The sequence below is a fragment of the Trachemys scripta genome, chromosome 6 (genome assembly GCF_013100865.1).
Source record: "Trachemys scripta elegans isolate TJP31775 chromosome 6, CAS_Tse_1.0, whole genome shotgun sequence".
NCBI lineage: Eukaryota > Metazoa > Chordata > Testudines > Emydidae > Trachemys > Trachemys scripta.
Window position 1 is genome coordinate 123964195 of NC_048303.1, and position 12094 is coordinate 123976288.

The following is a 12094-nucleotide window of genomic DNA, read 5'->3' on the forward strand; positions in this document are numbered from 1 at the left end:
GCCCAAGGAGTAGGAGGCTTTGGCCTAGATACCCCCTTCAGAAGACATCCCCCGCCTGGATTAGGGATACTGCTGTGACCTCACCTTGCAGCCTCCAAAGAAAGAATTGGGTGGACTAAATGGACAGTGCACCTCTCTATCTGAAACCTAGCAAGGCAGGTACGTGGATCCCACTAGAATTTAAAATGAAAAGTAAGGGAGGGGAGGTTCTGGACCTGGGCAGCTTTAGATACAGTACCAGGCACGTAGGAGGATTTCCACTTCTGAGCCATGGAAGCAGAAATTGACTTTTCCTTTCCAGATTTAATTAATATTCAGAAAGGGAATCTAGCACCTGCCTTCCAGATTTGAACACCCCCAAATCAAATATACTGATCCACTGTAACTTGCTGTAGAAAAAGTAGGATAAAATTGAGCAAGAAATGCTTCCCAGTGGTTCTTAGGAGTGGAATTGCTATTTTCAACAGCCATTGTCTTTTTTTTTTTAAGTTTTATTTATTTAAAAGGAAGACAGTGATATTGCACTGGCAAATTTTCCCATAGAAACAAAGAGTGGAACAAAAGAATAATAAAGGCACCTCAACTTTTCCTCATTTATGGAGGACAGTCTTATAATATGCATCCACATATCCTCCAATCACACAAGCTGAAAATTGTTCCACTTTACTGCAGTTCTGTAACCATATGGGAACCAATCCTGTCTGTGTTCTGTGCACATCTAAAATTCCTGCTGAATGACCCGCCCTGGGAGCGAGTTACCAGTGACCCACGGCTGGAGGTCCACGGGGGAGCCCAGAGCTGGGGCAGCAGGGCATGCGGGTGTGGGGGGAGAGCCCAGAGCTGGGGCAGCAGGGGATGCGGGTGTGGGGGGAGAGCCCAGAGCTGGGGCAGCAGGGGATGCGGGTGTGGGGGAGCTCAGAGCTGGGGCTGCAAGGGTGTGTGTGTGGGGGGGTAGTTCAGGGCTGGGCAGCAGGGGGCGTCGGTGGGCGGGGAAGAGCTGAGGGCGGGGGCAGCAGGGAGGTGCAGGGGGGAGCCCAGGGCTGGGGTGGGGGGCAGCCAAACATTGTTTTGCTTGGGGCGGCAAAAAACCTAGAGCCGGCCCTGGCCTCAGGCCCCACCCCCACGGCCGCACCCCCACCCCGCCTCTTCCCGCCCAGTTCCACCCCTCCCTTGAGCATGTCATGTCCTCACTCCTCCCCCCCAGCCTCCTGCATGCTGCAAAACAGCTGATCACGGTGGGCGGTAGGTGCTGGGAGGGTAGGGGAGGCAATGATCTGCGGGGCCCACTGGCAGGCGGGAGGTGCTGAGCGGGGTGCGGGGAGAATCTGAAAGGGGGGCTGCCGTTTTTACCCATGGGTGCTCCAGTCCTGGAACACCCACGGAGTTGGCGCTTATGAATAAGAACCACCAAAACCGGCACACTAGGGAGGTAGCCCGCTTAGGTAGCCGATGGGGGATGTTGATGAGAAGGATGTGTCCTCTGCCCTGGCCCCTCACCTGTCTCTGCTAGCGGCGGGTGGGTAGAGTGGTGGTGGGGGGGTTGGTTAGGCAGCAGCCAAGCCAGGTTTATATGGATTGCGGTGGTGCCCACCAATGGGATTTAGGCACCTAAATCTGGGCTGTAGGAACTTAAGTCCCCGTGTGGATCTGACTCTCAGACTTTCTGAGCCAAACTCAGAGCTGGGGTAGGGCGACCAGATGTCCCGATTTTATAGCGAGAGTCTTGAGGCTCCACCCTGTCCCGATTTTCCACACTTGCTATCTGGTCAGCCTAGAGCATGGAGGGGCCTACACCTGTATTTTAAGTCTGTCTGAGTCTCGAGGGAGTCTAACTTGGTGTAACATATGTGCTTTGAGGGGCATAAAAGGGGTATACGTTACCCAGTGTTGGTTCCTTTTAGATTGATTTTTAACTCCCCCCTAAATTTGTTCCCTCCAGCCGAGCGTCATGCCAGCACCGTTTGAAGCAGCCACTTCCTTGAAGCAACAGAGGGTCCTGTGACACCTTTGAGACTAACAGTTTGTTAGTCTCAAAGGTGCCACAGGACCCTCTGTTGCTTTTTACAGATTCAGACTAACACGGCTACCCCTCTGATACTTGACTTCCTTGAAGGTCGCTCTAGGCTTTCTGTTCATTTACCCTTTCTAAACTTAACAGAGCCCCTTCAGGAGACAATCAGAACGAAGCTGGAAAGCGTAAAGCGGAGACTTGATCTTACTCCTGACTGGTGAACCTGTAACCGCTTCTGGCCCTGAGAACTTGCTCTTTGTCATACAGTGAAGCGTCCTTCCGTACCCAGCTGCACAACACAGGGACGATCACTACAGAACAGAGAGGCCCAAAAGAAAACTAGAGCCTGGGAAAAGCGGAACAATGAGAGGAGGGGAGGTTGTGAAGCACAAGTTACTTAGAATAGCTAGCTAGGTACTTGCAGGCCCTCAGCATCAGGGGGAGGTGGTACCTGATGGCATGTCTACACTGCCTAGGGCGCTAACCTCCCAGCCCGGATCGACAGACTTGTGGGAGAGTGGCTCGTGCTGGCGCTTTAAATAGAACTGTGTAGACGTTGTGTCTCAGGCTGGAGGCAGGGCTCTGAAACCTGGGCGGGGTTGGGCTGGGGAGCCCGCGCTCCAGCCAGAGCCGCACGGTCCACACAGCTCTTGTTAGAGCACCCGGGCCCAGCCTCACTGCAACAAGACTGGGGACCCAGGCTGGGAGGCTCGCAGTGTCGACGTGCCCCAATGGAAGGATGGAGTAACGAGGAAGGGAAGGGAAAGGAAATCAGTCTTGTGTGTGTCAATAAACCCGACGTACCCGTCTGTGCTGCTACAGGAACCAGGATGTGTGCACTATGTCGCTCACTACAGCCACGGGGATTTATTACTTAAATATGGCTTGTGCGCGGGTTTTTTTTCTTGATTTAGGTTCCTGAACAGCCCAGAGCCTAACATTCAGACAAAGGACGTGTTTTGGTAAACAAGGAGCGAGACTATTTGTGGAGCTGAATTTACCTGAGTGAAACAGCCCTGTACTGATTTAATTCCGCTGCTACGAACTCACTTTAAAAGTAGGCCCCTTTTACCTCTTGGGTTGTGTGAATCCTTCTGGGATTTCAGTCACTAATGCTCTGGCGGTGTGCGAACTCGCCATTGTTTTATTCTGCACTTCTGCTGATGAGAATTAAGGCTAAGATTTAGTCCCGGGTATTTTTAGTAAAAGTCATGGACAGGTCATGGGCAATAAATAAAAATTCACGGCCCGTGACCTGTCCATGACTTATATTATAAATACCCCTGACTAAATCTTGGGGGGCTGCTGATGGGGGGAGCAGGCTTCACTCCTGGGAGAGGCCCAGGGGAGCCACTGCCAGGGGCCCGTGGCAAAAGCTGATGGGGGCCACAAGCAGCGGCTGCTCCAGCCACCCAGGGCCAGCTGCCCTGGGACCGCCTGAGCAGCAGCCGATGCGGCTGGCCCCAGGGACCACCTGAGCAGCGGCTAGTGCGGCTGGCCCCAGGGCTGGTGCAGCTGACTGCCAGATCACCCCAACAACTGGCTGCATAGCAGCTCCAGCAACAGCCGGTGTGGCTGTCCTCAGGGCCACGTGAGCAGCTGGCCCCAGAGCCAGCTGCTTGGGTGGCCCTGGGGTCAGCCACACTGGCCGCTGCAGAAGTCGCAGAAAGTCGGGTCACGCAGGCCTTATCTCAGTTGTTTGCTCTCTTAGCACACAAAGTCTCTGGCACATGCTGCGTGGCTAGCAGCTCCATAAGGAAAGGGGTGGAGTGAAAGCAATGGAGTGATCACTGGCTACCAGAGTCCCTCTGCGTAGCCAATGCCACTGCTGAATGTGATCTGCAGGAGACGCTGTACTCACCTCAGTACGGTGCCTCCAGCAGCACTGTAACCCAATGGCGCTAAAAAATATAAGCAAATTCCTGGCCAGGGAAAGGGAGAGATTTGCTTTTCGAATGGACCCAGCTATTCCTATTGCCGAAGGTGGCACTGGGAACCCTCCGGTTGGCTGAAGAAAACAAGAGCTGAGCTTAGCTGGGAGCAGGCTTCTCAAGGAGCCTTGGAGGAGGCAGGCAGTCATGTCGGTCTGGGACAAGTTGAAGGGCAAATGTTTAAGACCTGAGGTTTTGAAAGCCATCTCGTGGATCTAGCTGCCGAGTTCCCATTAAGATGAATGGGAATTTGATACCTAACCCCCCTGGATGGCTTTGAAAATGTCAACCTAACTTCAGAAGAGCCTTGTCTCCATTTTGAGCATCTTCCAAAGGGTAGGCACAACAACAGGGATTTCCCTGAAGAGCTTGACTGTATTCATAGATTACACCCATGGTCCACGCTTGACATAAGAGATAGAAGGAGTAATGATGCGACCATGGTTAATAATAGGCAGAAGAACGTAATTCATAATGTCTCAGTATGATCTGCAGAGCCAGGCCTTTGTCTGATTGCATATTTTTGCATGGTTTTCTGAACTAGAGAACAAATTCTAGAGCCAAGAGAATTTCACAATCTCCCTATCACATTAAGGCATGTGGTCATCATGCCAAATATGCTGGGTTTTCCTCTTTATAGGAAGAATGTAACCAGTTAGATTCTTCATTTATGAAAACTTCTGATGAGCAATCTGGTTGCTAGGATCCAGGTAATCATAGAATCATAGAATATCAGGGTTGGAAGGGGCCTCAGAAGGTCATCTAGTCCAACACTTTGCTCAAAGCAGGACCAATCCCCAACTAAATCATCCCAGCCAGGGCTTTGTCAAGCCTGACCTTAAAAACCTCTAAGGAAGGAGATTCCACCACCTCTTAGGGAACCCATTCCAGTGCTTCACCACCCTCCTAGTGAAAAACTTTTTCCTAATATCCAATCTAAACCTCCCCAACTGCAACTTGAGACCATTACTCCTTGTTCTGTCATCAGGTACCACTGAGAACAGTCTAGATCCATCCTCTTTGGAACCCCCTTTCAGGTAGTTGAAAGCAGCTATCAAATCCCCCCTCATTCTTCTCTTCTGCAGACTAAACAATCCCAGTTCCCTCAGCCGCTCCTCATAAGTCATGTGCTCCAGCCCCCTAATCATTTTTGTTGTCCTCCGCTGGACTCTTTCCAGTTTTTCCACATCCTTCTAGTAGTGTGGGGCCCAAAACTGGACACAGTACTCAAGATGAGGCCTCACCAATGTCGAATAGAAGGGAATGATCACGTCCCTTGATCTGCTGGCAATGCCCCTACTTATACAGCCCAAAATGCCGTTAGCCTTCTTGGCAACAAGGGCACACTGTTTTCTCGTATCCAGTTTCTCGTCCACTGTGACCCCTAGGTCCTTTTCTGCAGAACTGCTTCCTAGCAATTAAGTCCCTAGTCTGTAACAGTGCATGGGATTCTTCCGTCCTCAGTGCAGGACTCTGCACTTGTCCTTGTTGAACCTCATCAGGTTTCTTTTGGCCAATCCTCTAATTTGTCTAGGTCCCTCTGTATCCTATCCCTACCCTCCACCATATATACCACTCCTCCCAGTTTAGTGTCATCTGCAAACTTTCTGAGGGTGCAATCATCGCCATCCTCCAGATCATTAATGAAGATATTGAACAAAACCGGCCCCAGGACCAACCCTGGGGCACTCCACTTGAAACCGACTGCCAACTAGACATGGAGCCATTGATCACTACCTGTTGAGCCCGACGATCTAGCCAGCTTTCTGTCCACCTTATAGTCCATTCATCCAGCCCATACTTCTTTAACTTGCTGGCAAGAATACTGTGGGAGACCGTATCAAAAGCTTTGCTAAAGTCAAGGAATCACACATCCACTGCTTTCCCCGCATCCACAGAGCCAGTTATCTCATCATAGAAGGCAATTAGGTTAGTCAGGCATGACTTGCCCTTGGTGAATCCATGCTGACTGTTCCTGATCACTTTCCTCTCCTCTAAGTGCTTCAGAATTGATTCCTTAAGGATCTGCTCCATGATTTTTCCAGGGACTGAGGTGAGGCTGACTGGCCTGTAGTTCCCTGGATCCTCCTCCTTCCTTTTTTTAAAAGATGGGCACTACATTAGCCTTTTTCCAGTTATCCGGGACCTCCCCGGATCACCATGAGTTTTCGAAGATAAAGGCCAATGGCTCTGCAATCATATCTGCCAACTCCTTTAGCACCCTCGGATGCAGCGCATCTGGCCCCATGGACTTGTGCTCGTCCAGTTTTTCTAAATAGTCCCAAACCACTTCTTTCTCCACAGAGGGCTAGTCACCTTCTTCCCATACTGCGCTGCCCAGTGCAGCAGTCTGGGAGCTGACCTTGTTGGTGAAGACAGAGGCAAAAAAATCATTGAGTACATTAGCTTTTTCCACATCCTCTGTTACTAGGTTGCCTCCCTCATTCAGTAAGGGGCCCACACTTTACTTGACTTTCTTCTTGTTGCTAATATACCTGAAGAAACCCTTCTTGTTACTCTCAACATCTCTTGCTAGCTGCAACTCCAAGTGTGATTTGGCCTTCCTGATTTCACTCCTGCATGCCTGAGCAATATTTTTATACTCCTCCCTGGTCATTTGTCCAATCTTCCACTTCTTGTAAGCTTCATTTTTGCATTTAAGGTCAGCAAGGATTTCACTGTTAAGCCAAGCTGGACACCTGCCATATTTACTGTTCTTTCTACACATTGGGATGTTTTTTTCCTGCAACCTCAATAAGGATTCTTTAAAATACAGCCAGCTCTCCTGGTCTCCTTTCCCCGTCATGTTATTCTCCCAGGGGATCCTGCCCATCAGTTCCCTGAGGGAGTCAAAGTCTGCTTTTCTGAAGTCCAGGGTCCGTATTCTGCTGCTCTCCTTTCTTCCTTGTGTCAGGATCTCGACCATCTCATGGTCACTGCCTCCCAAGTTCCCATCCACTTTTGCTTCCCCTGCTAATTCTTCCTGGTTTGTGAGCAGCAGATCTAGAAGAGCTCTGCCCCTAGTTGGTTCCTCCAGCACTTGCACCAAGAAATTGTCCCCTACGCTTTCCAAAACTTCCTGTATTGTCTGTGCACCGCTGTATGGCTCTCCCAGCAGATATCAGGGTGATTAAAGTCTCCCATGAGAACCAGGGCCTGTGATCTAGTAACTTCTGCTAGTTGCCAGAAGAAAGCCTCGTCCACCTCATCCCCCTGGTCTGGTGGTCTATAGCAGACTCCGACCACGACATCATCCTTGTTGCTCACACTTCTCAACTTAATCCAGAGACTCTCAGGTTTTTCTGCAGTTTCATACCGGAGCTCTGAGCAGTCATACTCCTCTCTTACATACAATGCAACTCCCCCACCTTTTCTGCCCTGCCTGTCCTTCCTGAACAATTTATATCCATCCTTGACAGTGCTCCAGTCATGTGAGTTATCCCACCAAGTCTCTGTTATTCCAATCGCATCATAGTTCCCTGACTGTGCCAGGACTTCCAGTTCTCCCTGCTTATTTCCCAGGCTTTTTGCATTTGTGTATAGGCACTTAAGATAACTCGCTGATTGTCCCACTTTCTCAGTCTGAGACAGGAGTCCTCCCCTCTTGCGCTCTCCTGCTCGTGCTTCCTCCCGGTATCCCATTTCCCCACTTACCTCAGGGCTTTGGTCTCCTTCCCCCGGTGAACCTAGTTTAAAGCCCTCCTCACTAAGTTAGCCAGCCTGCTTGCAAAGATGCTCTTCCCTCTCTTCATTAGGTGGAGCCCATCTCTGCCTAGCACTCCTCCTTCTTGGACACCATCCCATGGTTGAAGAATCCAAAGCCTTCTCTCCAACACCACCTTTGTAGCCATTCATTGACTTCCACAATTTGACGGTCTCTACCCAGGCCTTTTCCCTGCACAGGGAGGATGGACGAGAACACCACTTGCGCCTCAAACTCCTTTATCCTTCTTCCCAGAGCCACGTAGTCTGCAGTGATCTGCTCAAGGTCATTCTTGGCAGTATCACTGATGTCCATGTGGAGAAGCAGGAAGGGGTAGCGATCCGAGGGCTTGAGGAGTCTCGGCAGTCTCTCCGTCACATCGTGAATCCTAGCTCCTGGCAAGCGGCAGACCTCCTGGTTTTCTCGGTCGGGGCGGCAGATAGATGACTCAGTCCGCCTGAGGAGGGAGTCCCCGACCACCACCACCCTCCTCCTTCTCTTGGGAGCGGTGATCATGGAACCGCCATCCCTAGGACAGTGCATCTCATACCTTCCAATCGGTGGAGTCACCCTCCCTTCCCTCAGATGTATCATCTAGTCCACTCTCCGCATTAGTACCTGTGGAGAGAACATGAAAACGGTTGCTCAGCTGTATCTCCATTGCTGGTACATGGACGTTCCTCTTTCTTCTTCTGGAGGTCACAATATTGCAGCCTCAGCTAGTGCTGAAATCCCAGAGTCACTGGCTGCCAGATTTGTGTTTCAGGCCTTGATTCAGCAAGTACTTATGCAGATGCTTAAATCCCATTGACTTCAATAAGACTTCTGAATGGGACCTTCAGTCCTGTCTTAGAATAAAGCTGAAAATTCAGGTGAGCAATATCTTAGAATTGGATCCAGTTCACCAATGAAGGTTCAGATGGACTCGGGTAAAGGCAACAACCACTGGTTTTCAGACATCTCTAACATTAGTGAGGTTTGGAAAACATGGCCTGTGAGGAAAGGATGAAAGAACTGGGCATGTTTCCTCTAGAGAAGACTGAGGAGGGACACGACAGTCTTCAAATATGTAAGAGGTTGTGATAAAAAGGGTGGTGATCAATTGTTCTCCATGTCTACAGAGGGTAAGACAAGAAGTAATCAGCTTAGTCTGCAGCAAGAGAGATTTAGGTTAGCTATTAGAGAAAACATTGGGGCAGTTGGAGGATTTTAAGAACAGGTTGAACAAACATCTGGCAGGGATGGTCTAGGTTTACTTGGCCGAGTCTCAGCACAGGGAGCTAGACTAGGTGACCTCTCGAGGTCCCTTCCAGCTTACATTTCTATGACCGGCCACGTCAGCAGTGCCGGACACTGCCTTATGCAAAGTCCTAGTTCAAGCCACCTGGGTTTGTCCTTGACTGGGGCAACAGTTGCTTAAATCACATCTTAAAAAAAAAAAACACCCCCAGAGACTATAAACATAAATGAATCAAAAAAACATTGGCCCTCAGGGCTTTCATCTACATCTCCCTCCGTTGTAAGGCAGGAAGTTCTAAGGTGCTAGCTAGCGGCCTGGCAGAGAGCTATCACCCCATTTGAAGTCCCAAACTCTTCTGTTGCCTCCCTTCCTCTTTCTCCCTCTTTGGGCATGGCTTGCCTTCATTAGCTGCAGCAGCTTGGGTGTGGGGGTGTCTCTCCAGAAGTGACATTTTTCACAGCTGAGCTGGGATGAGAGCTGGACGTGCTGTCTGCTGGCAGGAAGGGTTCTTAACTCTTCTGCCCGTGTTTTGTGTGAGGTTTGTTGACTCCATCACAGGGTCCTACCCTGAAAAACCAGCCGAAATCTGCTGAGCAGCCTGTTAAGACTGAAAATAATCTGTCGGTTTGAAATGAAGAGACAAAGAAGCTGGTCAGATTAACATAGAGAAAAGCCATTTCTAATGACAGACAAATAGTCATAGTTCGTGCATCATCCTCTGATAAGTAGATCAAATGCAAATAGAGAGGAACAGATAAAAATAAGTAATCTGATTCCCTCACCAGGGATTTGCTAAGAAGTTGCTCTGAAACAAGGGTCAGGGTGTATTTATCACAGAATAACAATATGTGGGGGGAAGAGCTCAAATAACTCAGGATCTGATCAAAAATAACAGATCAGACATTGACTTTTGTAAAAACAAGGGGGAGGCATGGAGGCTGTTCTAATTAGTACTTAAATAATTACACAAACACGTTCCAGTGGGAAACCATTTCCCATGTAAAACCAAGGGGAACGATGGTTGCACATCAGTATATAGAAGGAGGTGTTCTCCCCAAATTCATTATTTCAGGCACTAGGATAGGTAAGGGCACACATGGAAAAGTAGCTGTTACTGAAAGGAGAAATACTCAAAATCAAAAGAGACATAAAAATTACTGTTATGGAAGAGGCAGTGTGAAGTGTCAGTTCTTGTAATATATCTAGTGCTACTTCTACAGTAGATGACAATGTGATGTGAAAAGCATGCTGGAAAGAGAAAATACAAATGTCAACATTTGGAAAATGCACCCAAAAAAATATGAAATGTGAAAAGGGAAACAAAAACTGTCGCCAAAAGTCTTCATGGAAGTAGAGTGATTGCTACAAAGGCAATCAGAAACCACAGTGAGGCAGGCATGTAAGAACCTAGACAAATAGGTAGACTGGATGGATACAAAAGCAAGTGAAGGTGTTCAGATAGCAGCGCGCCCAGTGAAACAGATAATAAAACCGTGACAAGAAGCCCACATATGGTGCTTGTTTATGACAGAGGAATCACAGACAAAACAAGGACACAGAAAAAGATCAACAGAAGAGAAATTACACAGGAGACATCACGTAGCTGACACGTTCTTCTCCAACTGGGAATATTTCATGGTAGAGAGAGGGCCCAGTTTTCAAACTTGGAGCAAACATTTGTGGAGTAGCTATGCTAGTGTAACCCTTCTGCCAGGTGGAGCCAGTGTTGGAGAGCTTTCCCTTCACCCTCTCCCCGTGTTCTTGTCACAGACAGAAAGCAGAAGACCAGAAGTCCAAAGTGCAAACAATGCAATGTTTATTGGGGTTAGTTTTCAAGCAAGCATATTCCAAAGCCCTTCACACCAGTCGTGCTTATCTCTATACACCAATAGAGTCTGTTCCCCAGTGTTCCCTTCCCGGCTCCGACACCACAGCCTTTACCCCGCATCCCCCTTCCCGGCTCTGACGCCGCAGAGCCTTTACCCCGCCCAGCTCCGATGCTGCAGAGCCTTCACCCCGCGCTCCCCCCCTTCCTGGCTCCAACCCCACCGAGCCTTCACCCTGCGCCCCCCTCTTCCTGGCTCCGACCCCGCCGACCTTTCACCCCACCCCTCCCCCTTCCCGGCTCCTTCCCAGCTCTGACCCCTCTCTGCAGGGCTCTTCTCTAGCCCTCTCCACCAGCTGCCCTGCTAGCCACACCTCTCTGCCAGCCTTCCTGCTGGCCACACCAAGGTGTCTTCAGGGCCCCCCATTTAACACAGTTCTCAGTGATTTCAGCTGTTAGTGGGGGAGCTTCACTGCTGGTACACAGCAGACAGTCTCTCACAATAGAGACACTGTCCCAAATTAGGTCTTAGACATCAGTGATTTCACCTCCGCAGCATGTAAAAGACTCTTAAGTACAGGGCCGGCTCCAGGGTTTTGGCCACCCCAAGCAGGCAAACAAAAACAAACAAACAAACAAAAAAGCCACAATCGTGATCTGCGGCAGCACTTCGGCAGGAGGTCCTTCGCTCCGAGCGGGAGTGAGGGACCGTCCGCCGAATTGCCGCCAAACAGCTGGACGTGCCGCCCCTCTCCGAAGTGGCCACCCCAAGCACCTGCTTGGTAAGCTGGTGCCTGGAGTTGGCCCTGCTTAAGTAAGTTTGTTAGCTTTCTTATTATACCATGGAGAAATCAAACATTTTCCCTTACCCTCTCTCCACTCATTGGGCTTTGGAATCCATGTCCCCTGCCTAGTGAGTGCCATTCAGTTGAGGGTGAGTCCCTCCATTGGGATATACCAGGTACAGTTCTGCTGCCCTCGGTTCACACAACAAGGATAACAACCCTTTATTACTCCTGCACCAATAACAAGGAGACTGGGGATCCAACACCAGCCACACTTGATCATTTGGGCAAGCAATCCCATCATGCTGTGCACCTAGACAGGGTGGGTGTCTCCATGCAAATGAGATCAGCTCCTGAAGTCTTTTTCCACAGGTTACCACTAGATGTCAGGAGAGAGCTCATTCAGACTCTGCTTACACTAGCATTGGCAATTGAGTTAATTGTCACTCATCTAACTGAAGTAACAACACAACCAAAACCTCTGCTCTAGCAATCAGGTTTCACACTAAGGCCTGGCAAGCAGACAGCACTAGTGGCACTAGACTACGACCTCCTCATTGAGCACACACAGCCCCTTCACTCACTCCCAGTCCTAGAGC